Genomic DNA, 10,608 nt, shown 5'->3' with positions numbered 1-10,608 from the left:
ACATTGGGTGCACGGATTTGTTGCACCATCACATTGAAACGGGCGATGCGGCGCCGGTCAGGCTAAATCCCTTCCGACTGAGTCCCGTGGAGAAGGAACATGTTCAGTCGGCTGTTAACGATATGCTAGAAGCCGATATTATTTCGCCCTCCTCTAGCCCGTGGGGAGCGCCTATTGTGCTGGTTAAGAAGCAGGACGGGTCCCTGCGATTCTGCGTTGATTTCCGTCGCCTGAATAAGATCTCTGTGGCTGACGCGTATCCGCTCCCCAGGATGGATGAGTCCCTCGATGCATTGTCTGGTGCGCGATATTTTTCGACTCTTGATTTGTTATCGGGGTTTTGGCAGTTGCCGCTCGACGAAGAGTCGAAACTTAAGACAGCATTTCGGACTCCAGGGGGGCTGTTCCAGTTTAACCGGTTACCCATGGGACTTCACTCCTCTCCAGCGACGTTTCAGCGACTTATGGAGCTGGTTTTGTCGGGCTTGCAGTGGGATACATGCTTGATTTATATGGACGATGTCATTGTTTTCAGTAAAACGTTTGAAGAACACCTCCGGCGATTGAGAGGGGTGTTCTTGCGAATGCGATCGGCTAAGTTGAAATTTAAACCGGCCAAATGTCACCTCCTTCGTAGGTCCGTTAGATACTTGGGTCACATTGTCGATTCTTCGGGGATCTCCACCGATCCCGCGAAGACGGATTGTGTCGGTTCGTGGCCGACACCTACGTCCGTTTCCGACGTGCGTAGTTTCATCGGGTTTGCTTCTTATTATCGGCGGTTCGTTGAGCACTTCGCCACTATTGCAAAACCCTTGCACGCTCTAACGGCGAAGGGAGTGAAGTTCAAATGGAGACCGGAGGAGGAGGCCGCGTTTCGCTCCCTCCGGGACGCCTTGGTGGGTGCCCCACCCTTGTGTTATCCCGATTTTGCCAGTCCCTTTTTGCTGGACACGGATGCTAGCAACACGGGCATTGGGGGGGTGCTATCCCAAGTCGTTGGGGGGGTCGAAAGAGTTGTCGCCTACGGTAGTAGGGTGTTGTCCCCGGCGGAGCAGCGCTACTGTGTCACCCGTCGCGAGCTGCTTGCCATTGTTTTTTTTGTGCAGCAGTTTAGGCCATATCTCTATGGTCGTCACTTTACAGTCCGAACGGACCACGCGGCGCTACATTATTCATTGAGGGTCGCCCAGCCCTCGGGCCAGTTGTCGCGTTGGTTGGAAGTCCTCCAGGACTATCAGTTTACGACTACGTACCGTAAGGGGTTGCGACACACGAATGCCGATTGCTTGTCGCGGTTGTTGCCTTGTGATGAATGCGCGTGTTTGTCGGGATCGGCGTGCTGTAAACCGACGCTTGCGGGGGAGATGGGGGCACTGGCTGCGACAGCGGGCGCACCGATCGGGGATGATTCCACTGCCTCTCAGGGTCGGGACTCGCTGCTCTCGCTGTCGCTCAGCGAATGGGGCCGCCTCCAGATGGCGGACAGCTCGCTGCTAGCATTGCGCCGCAAGGTTGGGGGTCCCGAGGGGGACCAGGAGCGTACCGGCTCCTATGTACTTGAGCAGGGCGTGTTATTGAGATGGGACAGTTTGTCCCGGCGGAACGCACTCGTGGTGCCTTCTGCTGTGAGGGGGAGGGTTGTCTTGGCGGCACACGAACGCCTCTTGCACTTGGGAGTTAACAAGACGCTTGCCCTGCTTCAGCGTGACTATTACTGGCCGGGAATGGGAAGTGATGTGGTACATATTCTGAAGGGGTGCGTTGAGTGCGCCAGGCGTAAACCACCGGCCGTGGCAGCTAATCCACCGCTGCAATCTATTCAGGTCTCGCGTACCAACGAGCTCGTTGCACTCGATATTTTGGGGCCCTTCCCAGTCACGCCGAGAGGGAATAAATATTTGTTAGTGGGGGTCGAATACTTTACCCGATGGCCTATGGCGTGGCCTCTCGCTAACCAGTCGGCAGCGGCTGTGACGGATGCCTTCGTCCAGGGCTATGTCCTGGACAAGGGGGCTCCCGAACGCCTGCTGACCGACCAAGGTAAAATTTTTTCGAGTAAATTGTTGCAAGAGGTGTGCGATCTGTTGGGTACCAAGAAGGTGCGTACCTCCCCGTACCACCCGCAGACTGACGGGATGGTGGAGAGACTCCACAGAACTTTGACTTCCATGCTGTGCCAGCAGGTGTGCGAGGCACATGTAGATTGGGACCTGCAGGTCCCGGGAGTCCTTGCCGCGTATAGAATGGCCCCCCATGCAGCTACGGGGTTTTCCCCATTCTATTTGATGTACGGTCGGGAAGCTGACCCGCCAATGGAAACGCAACTTGGCCTGTCCGCTCCACGAACTAATTCTAATTTGGCAGAACATATTAAGTTTAATATTCACAAGCTGACAGAGGCGAGGGAGGCCGCACGGCTTAATTCGCGGGCTCGCCAAATTGCTAATGAAAGGTTGCGGGCACGGAAGGTGTCCATGCACGAATGGAAACCAGGTGACAGGGCCTGGCTGCATTGCCCTCAGGCACCCTTGGCTACGTCGCCTAAATTGTTGAGACCGTGGAGGGGACCCGTGGAGGTCGTGCGCGTTGCACGGCCCCAGTGCGTTCAGATAAAGTGGGGAAAGCGCCGTTGGTACGTTCACCCCTCCCGACTGAAACCGTTCTCGCCTCCATATGGCCTCCCCTTGTGTCGTGATGGCCGGGCGTGTGACGTGACCGGCGACCCAGAGGGGGAAATGTCTCTGCCTGATCCACACGTATTTTCGCCTGATCTGCTCCCAGGTGTCTCGGAACTGACAGCTGCCGATCACCGGCGGCCGGATCTCCGCGGCGGGGCCGGCCCTTTCAGGCCCGTTCCGCGCCGTCTGGAGCAGCCGGAACCGCCGGACGGTCGTCAGTGTCCCGCCCCATACGATGGACCAGCCAGACGGACTCGCGCCAGGTCGTGCTACTTTGCATGACCTGCCTCGTGAGGAGTCGGGGCAGTTGGAGCGCCTCGTCACTGCGTGTAGTCGCAGGGACGTGGGGCGCGTTCGTTTTCAAATTTGCTCGTATCGTGTTATTGTTGACTTTTCGTGTTCATTGTCAATCTGTACATAGTTATTCTTGTTGTTGTTGTTGTTGTGTTATGTTACGGGGCACACTCGGGGGGTTACGGGGTTTTTTTTTGTTGGTTGTCGTTTTATCGTCGCGGTTGGTTGTTGTTAGCAGCCGGGCCGGCTGCGAGCTATGTGGGAGGGGGTGATGTAGTGGTGATACGCGCTGGGTGTATATGTCGTGTGCCAGCGCGTATGTACGGGTGTGTGTGTGGTGACGCGCGCTGACGGGGAGGAGCAGGCGTCAGTGCGCGGGTGGGGGTAGTGCTGCTGATTGGCTGTGTGCCGGTGACGCGCCCAGAGGGAGTGATCGGGTAGCAGCGCGGTGTGATTGGTCGGGGAGTGGAAACACGCGCTGAGCGGAACCGGATCGTAGGGATAGCGCGTGGGGATTGGGTAACTGAGGAGCGGTGCCGACGTTGAGGTCCGCATCCGCTCCGTCTCCCGGGAAGAAGAGGTATATAAGGTGATGCACAGAGGAGCAGGGGGCAGAAGTGGAACCATCTAAGAATGAAGACGAAGGTGCAGAGATAGAGCCCGGAGAGGAGAGTAAGGGAGAGTAGAGGAGAGTAATGGAGAGTAGAGGAGAGTAATGGAGAATAGAGGAGAGTAAGGTATAAGTGTGTAGCCAGCGAGAGAGAACGGTCTACACGAGCTGAGTAATGTATAGTGTGTAGCCAGCGAGAGAGAACGGTCTACACGAGCTGAGTAATGTATAGTGTGTAGCCAGCGAGAGAGAACGGTCTACACGAGCTGAGTAATGTATAGTGTGTAGCCAGAGAGAGAGAACGGTCTACACGAGCCGAGTATGCATACGGTGTAGCCAGAGAGAGAGGAAGGTCTACACGAGCCGAGTATGCATACGGTGTAGCCAGAGAGAGAGATGCAAAGTCTACACGAGGCGAGTGGAGAGTGTAGCAGAGGCGCAGAGTCTACACGAGGCGAGAGAAGAGTGTAGCCGAGGCGCGGAGTCTACACGAGGCACAGAGAGCCAGCAGCACAGAATCCAGAGAGTCAAGAGAAGCGTAGGGTGAAGAAGAAGAGGTCACGAGTTGTACCGTTGTACGGTGACCGCATTGTGAAGAAGAGAGGCCACGCGTTGTATTGTTACAAGTCAAGATTTAATAAAAGAAGTGTGTTCCCGTCAAGGAGTTTCCTGCCGTCATTTTCCAATACTTCACATGTGAAGGGGAAACCCGGAGGACGCGGATAAACTTCAGCGTTCAGTGCGCTAACCGCTGCACCACCAACTCTCCAACGAGTGACATCGTCGTTGTATTTCTCTGTTGGGGAGGGCAGCGTGTCGGTGAAACATGTGAAGAGTTGTGGTTGTGGTTCTGAACAACTGTTTTTGATTCGTACACCAAACCATGCGTGGGTTTGGTCTTCACTTGTTGTTTTTGCTCCTTGCGAGTCGACTACACATTCCATCCACCCTGCGACGGTCTTGGCCTGCGGTCTGTGCGTCTCTGTAACTGGATGGATCTATGTGTAACTCTGTGCATCTCTGTGTAACTCTATGGATCTCGGTGTAACTCTGTGAGTCTCTGTGTAACTCTATGGATCTCCATGAGTCTAACTCTATGGATCTCCGAGTAACTCTATGGATCTCTGTGTAACTCTGTGAGTCTCTGTGTATCTCTATGGATCTCCGAGTAACTCTATGGATCTCCGAGTAACTCTATGGATCTCTGTGTAACTCTATGGATCTCGGTGTAACTCTGTGCGTCTCTGTGTAACTCTATGGATCTCTGTGTAACTCTATGGATCTCGGTGTAACTCTGTGCGTCTCTGTGTAACTCTATGGATCTCCATGAGTCTAACTCTATGTATCTCTGTGTAACTCTATGGATCTCTGTGTAACTCTGTGAGTCTCTTTGTAACTCTATGGATCTCCATGAGTCTAACTCTATGGATCTCTGTGTAACTCTATGGATCTCTGTGTAACTCTATGATCTCCATGAGTCTAACTCTATGTATCTCTGTGTAACTCTATGGATCTCTGTGTAACTCTGTGAGTCTCTTTGTAACTCTATGGATCTCCATGAGTCTAACTCTATGGATCTCTGAGTAACTCTATGGATCTCTGTGTAACTCTATGGATCTCCATGAGTCTAACTCTATGGATCTCTGAGTAACTCTATGGATCTCTGTGTAACTCTATGGATCTCGGTGTAACTCTGTGCGTCTCTGTGTAACTCTATGGATCTCGGTGTAACTCTATGGATCTCTGTGTAACTCTGTGAGTCTCTGTGTAACTCTATGGATCTCTGTGTAACTCTGTGAGTCTCTGTGTAACTCGATGGATCTCTGTGTAACTCTGTGGATCTCCATGAGTCTAACTCTATGGATCTCTGCGTAGATGTGTGTCACTGCGTTGTCCTGTGACTGCCGTCACTGTCTTGTGCCCTTGTGAAATGGCTGCTCAACTCAATGGCGGCCCTCCCAGCTGAAATAATAAAGTCTGAATTCATATTTAACCCTACGTGCCTCCATGTAACTCTGTGTGTCTCCATGTAACTCTATGGATCTCCATGTAAATTTGAGTGAATGTGTCGGTGTGACCTGCAGTGTGGTGGCTGAGCGGATAGAAAGGTGAGTTAGATAAGTGAATACGTGGGTGAGTAGTTGGGTGAATGGCTGAGTGTGTCGGGGAGTGGGTGTGTGAGCGGGTGAGTGAGTGCGAGTGTTATGACCTGCAGTGGCGTTTGAGTGAGTCGGTGTGGAAAGATATGTGAGTGTATGGGTAAGGTGGGTGAGTGGATAAGTGTGGTGGGTGAGTGGATGAGTGAGTATTGTTGTGAACACACTTTGGGATTAGGCAAAACAAAGACAATTGGCCAACACCACGCCAGCTACAAACCACGTGACGGACATCGACTACGTTACATGCGATTAGACTATTTAGAATAGTATTCTGCTATAAATTTCGAAATGATAATCCACTTTATTGAGCGGTCATTTGTGGCCAGGTCGCTTCTGAAAAATGAGCTATGGGGCCGTCCATAAATGACGTCATTCGATTTTGGACGATTTTTGACCCCCCCCCCCACCTCGTCACACGGCGTCACAAAAAGTCAGAGCCCCCCCCCCCTCAAATATGACGTCACAAAGCTCTGCCCTCCCCCAAAAATAAAACCTGCTTCAAATCGCTTTAAACTATTGTCATTGTAGTGCGTATTCAATGTGGCGCTGCACTCTGATGTTGTAGGAGAAAACATTTATTAAAAAGTATATTTAATTAAGTAGAACGTGTTGTCTATATTTATTTAAAGTTGCGCATTTTGATGTGACGTCACATTTCTCAACCCCCTCCCCCCCTCGTCACAAATGTCTAACCCCTAGGTGCGTGACGTCATTTATGGACGGCCCCTTAATACTTTAGTGGGCTTTGCCTGGTAGTATGTGGATGGTTTCGTGTTGTATTTGTTTGTGTGTTGGGTGATTTGTTGACCTTTCTTGGACGTTGCACCCCTATCGTGTTTGTGTCTTTAGTGTTTGTTGTTGTGACGTCCTTACCCCGTGTCCCTACCGCAATCTGTGAAAAGGAGCTTCATAGCTCATCGGATTATCCCAATATAATAAATATTCGGATTCTGAGAACTGTTTACATCACTGTATCGTACAACAGCAACAATGTCAACTTATAAGGGAGCGCCACTCTGTCTTCGCTCGTTCTCGACGAGGACGACTCAGAGGCACCGGGAGGCAGAACCCGAGGCGAGCGGGAATGCAGCAGCAGCAGCACCAAAGCTACCAACGTTTGCCTAAGCTCTGCAGACCTCTATTTATTAACATTCATCCAATGAACGAGTGGTTTATACGTGTTATTGACAAATGTAATAATAGGGGGTTTCCCCTTTTTCTGGCGACAAAACTGAAACCTTTTGCAAGGAATCATGTTTACATTAACCACAATACTTGCAGCCAAAATGCAAACAAAAAACAACACTCATAATTAATGCATTGTCCTTGAAACTGATTGGTCCACACAATGCATTAATTATCAGAGTGTTGTTTTTTGTTTGCATTTTGACTGCAAGTATTGTGGTTAATGTAAACATGATTCCCTTGCAAAAGGTTTCAGTTTTGTCACCATAAAAAAGCGGAAAACACCCTATTATCATATTTTGACACTGGCAAAGGAGGCATCATGATGATGATTGACAAATGTGTTCAGCTTTTGTTTGTCCATTGTGCCTGTACAGCCACTGCCAACGCAGCAACAGCATCCCCAAATAACGAGTTGCTTGTTTACCCAGAGGAAGGACGCTATAACAGAGTGCTTAAAAAACATGTTCTAACACTTCCGAGAATTTGCAACAATACCACAAAAAGTGCCTCCTGGCTCTGGAGACCACCTGGAAAAGATTCCAGGCACGTGTTGAAGCTGCTAAATACGTTTGTTTTCAAGTTCCAGTGTATTATCCATTATTTTCCCATTAAAAACGATAGTTCCATGTAAATGTTAACATCTTTTTGAAACAGCCTGCAATTCTCAGGCGACAAGTTTCCGCCATCTTCCCCCCTGAGTAAGATGGCAGCACGCTTCCCCTAGGCAAGATGGCGGCGAGCAATTCCGCTGTGACGTCACCCAACCCCCCCCACGCCCCCCCCACAGGGCCAGTGACGTCACAGGGCAGCTTTAACATTCCGCAGCGCACACACGCGCAGCGGCGGTGGGGGGGGTGTGAGCTCGCACGCGGATTGGTCACGAGTAGGCGGAGCTCTCGGCGCCGACCAATGGGAGCGGTGCCCGGGCGGCCGGACGCGCCTGTCCGAGCTGGGGAATCCGAAGCGGGCGTCGGGCCCAGAGAGAGACAGGAGCCCGGGGCACTCCACAAATCCGCGACCGCCGCCGCCGGGTTCGCGGCCACCCGCCAGGGGCAGCGGCAACAGCAGCAACAACAACAGCAACAACAGCAGCAGCAGCAGGGGACGCCGTGGCCGGTCCGCGCGATGTCGCCAGCCTGAGAGACAGCGGCCACCGGTGACCAGGAGTCGCAGGGTACCCCGAGCACTCGACACACCACCCCACACCACATCACCCCACATCACCCCACACCACCCCACACCACCCCACACACACCACCCCACCCCACACACCACACCACCCCACACACCCCACACAACATCACACCACCCCACACCACCCCACACCACCCCACACACCACCCCACACCACCCCACATCACCCCACACACCCCACACCACAGCACCCCACACCACCCCACACCACCCCACACACCACCCCACACCACCCCACATCACCCCACACACCCCACACCAAAGCACCCCACACCACCCCACACAACACCACCCCACACCACCCCACACCACCCCACATCACCCCACACCACCCCACCCCACACCACCCCACACACCTCACACCACCCCACACCACACCACCCCACACCACCCCACACCACCCAGCGCGGTGCCCGGCTCGGGCTCCTCGCTCGCGGGGGGAGGCTGTGGGTCTCCGTGTGAGTCAATGGGTCACTGTGTCGGTGTGGGTCTCTGAATCCATGGGTCTCTGAGAATCCACAAGTCTTCGTATGATTCCATGGGTTTAGTTGTGAGTCTCTGGGTATCCGTCTTAGTCAATGGGTCTCTGTGTGAGACTTTGGGTCTCTGTGTGATACTATGGGTCTCTGTGTGATACTATGGGTCTTCCGTGCAAGTCTGCGGGTATCCGTGTTAGTCTATGGTCCTCTGTGTGAGTGTGGGTCTCTGTGAATCCACGGTCTTCGTATGAGTCCATGGGTTTATGTGCGAGTCTCTGGGTATCCGTGTTAGTCTATGGGTCTCTGTGTGAGTGTGGGTCTCTGTGAATCCACGCGTCTCTGAATCCATGGGTCTTCGTATGCGTCCCTGGGTTTATGTGCGAGTCTCTGTGTGTCTCGATGTGAGACTTCTGGTCCCTCAATCTATTTGATCTCTGTGTGAGTACTGGGTCACTTGAGTCCACGGGGTCTTCCGTGTGAGGCTTTGGGGGCTCGGTGTGAGTCCATGGGTCTCTGTAAACCCGTGGGTTTCTGTGCAAGGCCATGCGTCTGTATATGAGTTTTCGAGTCTTTGAAGTCAGAAACCTCAACGAGACTCAGGACTCGCTCTCAAGAGGGTCCTGCCACACAGAGAGGATTTGGCTTCGTGTTGGAGAAAACTATTAAACACATTTTTTTGTTTTACCAGGTAAGGCCCATTGAGCTATACAGTTCTTTTTTTCTTTCCAGAAGCGATCTGGCCACAAATGATGGCACAAATAAAGTGACTTATCGTGTCGAAATGTGTCGCAGTCAAATACTCTAAACGCACGATTCTAAATGTAGAGGTAAATCGGAGGATCTGGAGAAACATCCACGTGGCCACGAGGAGAAGAGACACGCCAACTCCAACCATGCATCGTCAGGGTCGGGATCGAACCCACGACCTCCTGTATACCAGACGATGGACCTAACATCTCGCCAGAGAAATCCCAGCACTGCCACCTCTTGGCCACCTCTTGGCCACAACACCTTGGCAAGCCCTGGTGGTGCAGGTGGTCACCCATCCACTAACTCGCTTTGGCTTCCCAGATGCGGCCGTGCCCATCACTCTGACGCGTGTCCCACGTCTGTCACAATCGCGTGCAGTGCTCACTCGGGGTCCCTCGCGACGTTTCTCCTCGCGTTATGTTACCACCGATGGGTTTTAGGAACCAATTTGTTCGATTTCTTGAAAAAAATTTTTTACAAAAAAAACTGTAAAAAAATGTACAGAATTTATATACATTTTTATGGCAGATGATTATTTATTTAGGATGTTAGCGTTTGCCTTTCTTGAATACAGGGAACGCAATTATTTTGGTGATTATTTATATTTGTCTGTCTCTGCTCTGATCTCTGTCTGTCTGTCTTTGCTCTGATCTCTATCTGTCTGTCTGTCTCTGATCTCTGTCTGCCTGTCTCTGCTCTGATCTCTATCTGTCTGTCTCTGCTCTGATCTCTATCTGTCTGTCTCTGCTTTGATCTCTGTCTGTCTGTCTCTGCTCTGATCTCTGTCTGTCTGTCTCTGCTCTGATCTATGTCTGCCTGTCTCTGCTCTGATCTATGTCTGCCTGTCTCTGCTCTGATCTATGTCTGCCTGTCTCTGCTCTGATCTCTGTCTGTCTGTCTCTGGTCTGATCTCTGTCTGTCTGTCTCTGGTCTGATCTCTATTTGCTCCGTCGTTATGTACTTAGTTTCTATGCTTTTGTCATTTGGCTGACTCAGCTCCCTCTTGCAAACGAGACCATGCTGTCCATAATAGTTGTTTTTGGGTTAGATCGTGTAAATATAAATATAAACCCGCCACCACCCGACACAGACAATTCGTAAGGTTTGTAACGTAAACAAAACACGCCAATTCTTTACTAGTTCAGCACACCGGTGTGTTGGAGAGTAAACCCACTTCAACATTTACAATTCGACTACGACTTTTTGCCAGTAATTACAACCAGCATCATCAGGTGACAACTCTGGCTGTCGAC

General features: G+C 51.7%; 1 protein-coding gene across 1 annotated transcript in view; it reads left to right on the top strand.

Moving 5' to 3' along the window:
* Positions 1–7,855: 7,855 nt before the first annotated feature.
* The window catches only part of LOC144735875 (type II inositol 1,4,5-trisphosphate 5-phosphatase-like), a 46,788-nt gene continuing 44,035 nt past the window's right edge, over positions 7,856–10,608 (top strand). The window contains exon 1 of the mRNA XM_078618438.1: positions 7,856–8,106. The gene's annotated coding sequence lies outside the window, so the exon portion shown is untranslated. The remainder of the gene's footprint in view (positions 8,107–10,608) is intronic.

The sequence above is a fragment of the Lampetra planeri genome, chromosome 57 (genome assembly GCF_965212315.1).
Source record: "Lampetra planeri chromosome 57, kcLamPlan1.2.h2, whole genome shotgun sequence".
Lineage (NCBI taxonomy): Eukaryota > Metazoa > Chordata > Hyperoartia > Petromyzontiformes > Petromyzontidae > Lampetra > Lampetra planeri.
Note: the sequence above shows the minus strand (reverse complement) of the source record. Positions and strands in the feature narration are given on the sequence as shown.